Genomic DNA, 2,874 nt, shown 5'->3' with positions numbered 1-2,874 from the left:
AAATGACAAGTGGTACTTGAACAAATTGCGATTGCTATAAAGCGGCCCGTACATGTGTAGAAACCGCGCTCTATGAAATGGTTTTATTGAATGTGCGTGAAGTGTCGTCCCAGATAAGCTTGTGCGGTACCCTTCGTATGTGTTTAAATGCCTGTAATTTAGTATATTTTTGAATAGATTTTAACAGAATTAATTTGTGATTACAGGTTTTCAAGTTATAATGTTAAACAAAAATTTGCACATTCATCATAATTTTCATTATTTTTGTCTTTATTTTAAAATATGTGATTAAAAGCGGGTGCTGTTTAGTGTACATTAGCTTTTTGCACAAAATGGAATTGATATCTACCTATGGGTTTGTGTGGGTTTGTGTTCGAGAGTGCAGTAATTTTCATGGAATGAATACTGGGTATAAGGATAATTTATAGAATGTAAAGAACTTAAAAGCCGATTCAAATGAAAGTATATGCTAGATATTTTATACGGGTTCTAAGATATCACATTACACTGAAACATTTTACTGTGAGTGATTCAAACTTTTCATTCACTTGGTGACTTTTATTAAAATTTGTAAGCAAACAAAATACAACACCAATTTCACTTTTTAAGTAAAAAAACGACGCGACTTTTCCCAATCTGAAAGGCCTCGGCCCTGTTCTCGAAATGGTGAAAAATTAAAAAAAAAAAATTCTAACTTAGCTAAGTGACTTGCGGAAGTAAGTAAACGATGGACAATTTAAGAAACATATACTTCGTTAAAATGAAAGCAATTTAAAACATGAGTGTTCCCATACTGCTCGTCGGGTCCAAGAAATATATCCAAATCATCCCAAAAAATTAAATGCTGCAAGCTACAGATCCCGCAATTACGTATTTGCTGAGTGTTCTTATGTCATTTGCGAGTTTTCATTTGGGTAAATACATTCATATTGAACTGTTCAGTACGACTAAAGTTATAGTCAAACATATACATTTTCGTGAAAAGAGAAATAAGTGCGGATACTTTGTTAGCGGTGTAAGGGCCTCAGCAAAAATAGATGTAAGTAAAAATAAATAGGTTGTACATGAAGAAACATCTGTTTGGACTCCGGACCATTTTAAAGGGACCTGTTCACGTTGTGATAAATTGAAAAAAAAAGAAACATAAAATGTTTCAGATTTGGAAATGTTCGTTGTAGTTGTTTGTTTTTTAAAAGAAAACAGTAATACGAGAGTTGCCTTCAAAATGAACAAAAGGAACCCGTGTTTTTTTCAAGTACATCCACGGTTTTCTCGAACAATTGTTGTGTTAGCAGATGTGTTAAATACTATACTTCAATGAACATGCAATATAATTTAACATGCCTTATAAGAACATTAGTGAAGCTGTGAAGGGCATTGTTTTAGGCCTTTTGAGATGCAAATGCAGTTACAGAAGCATTCAAATGAATTAAAATAATGGACCATGCTCTTTCTTTGGGAAGTATTCGGAATATTCGACATGACGCTACTGTATAGCGCAGAACAACGCCTGGTGGTGCTACACATTCAACTTCAAGTAGACGTCCATATAAGGTCACGCCTGACGTCGTATGCAAAATTTGTCGGTGGATCTCTAAAATCAATCCGCCGATCCAGAGAAAAAAGGCATTGGACACAGGAATGTTCAAGGAAACAGTATACTCCATCACTAGGCATGTTGTGAAAGTAAAACTACGGAAAAAGTTCAAGTCTCATCAGCTCAACATGGCACAGATTCAGAAGCGCAGGGCCAGGTCTTGGAAGCTATATGTTTAAAGCTTAAATGTGGCAAGTGGAGAGATTTTGTTACATCTGACGAGCGATGTTTTATCTTGGTGGAAGTTATGGAAGAAAAAGTGTATGTTATGTCAGAATGGGAGAAAACGTTGGCGATAAACTGAAGTTTGTAAAACGTGATGCGTTTGCCCTAGGCTTCATGGCGTGTGCTGCTTTATCGTCCAGAGGTAAATCAGTGATCAGAATAATTCCCAAAGAGACCAAGGTAAACTCAGAATACTATATCAATAAAGTTCTGAAACAATTTATACGAAATGATGTACCGAGACTCTTTCCGGTGGATAAACACGTCATGACTTTCCATCAGGAAAGTGCATCTAGCCATAATTTTAAACACTGTTTTCTAAAAAAAATATCAAAACATTAAGTTCATAACACCCGAAGAATGGACTTAAGTCTCTAGATGCGGCCAAAATGGATTTTGGTATATGGGGATACTAATACGACGCTTACAGAATCGACACGTAAACTCACTTTCTGGTCTAAAAAGAGCTCTGAAGGACGAATGGCGCAAATTGGAACAAACAACCATCAGCTAGACGTTGAAATCTTGGCCAAAGCGTTGCAGGATAAGTTACAATTGCCATGAATCTCATATTGAGCATTTGTTACAAAAAAAAAAATGTATTTAGATTATAAATTATTCATATTTTTGTTTTGTTCGTCATGAAATTGGGCACCTCTCGTACTGAACATTTATGATGCCCTTAAATATCCATTATATGCATCTTTTGGCGATTTTAAAACCTGAAATTTATAAAGAGTTACAAACGCGATACGATTAAATAATTTGGAAAGTTGAATTGATATCGTTATATTTTGTGACATTACGAGGAATGCTTATACAAAGTATAAAATATGCCATGAATTATATCAGCATGGATGAAGGAGTGGTTAATGCGCTAGACGTTTACTCCAAGTGTCAGTGGTTCGGGTCCAGGTAAGGATTTTTGTTTTATACTGGAGCTCTTTAGTTCCGATGTTTCCATTTATCAATTTAAAGCATTTAATTACAAACTTCAAACCAGGTCAAAAATCAGTAAACAAGCCCCTTTAATATATACAGATGTATCATAT

The sequence above is a fragment of the Dreissena polymorpha genome, chromosome 7 (assembly GCF_020536995.1).
Source record: "Dreissena polymorpha isolate Duluth1 chromosome 7, UMN_Dpol_1.0, whole genome shotgun sequence".
In the NCBI taxonomy this organism is placed as follows: Eukaryota; Metazoa; Mollusca; class Bivalvia; order Myida; family Dreissenidae; genus Dreissena; species Dreissena polymorpha.
This window is presented reverse-complemented; position numbering follows the sequence as displayed.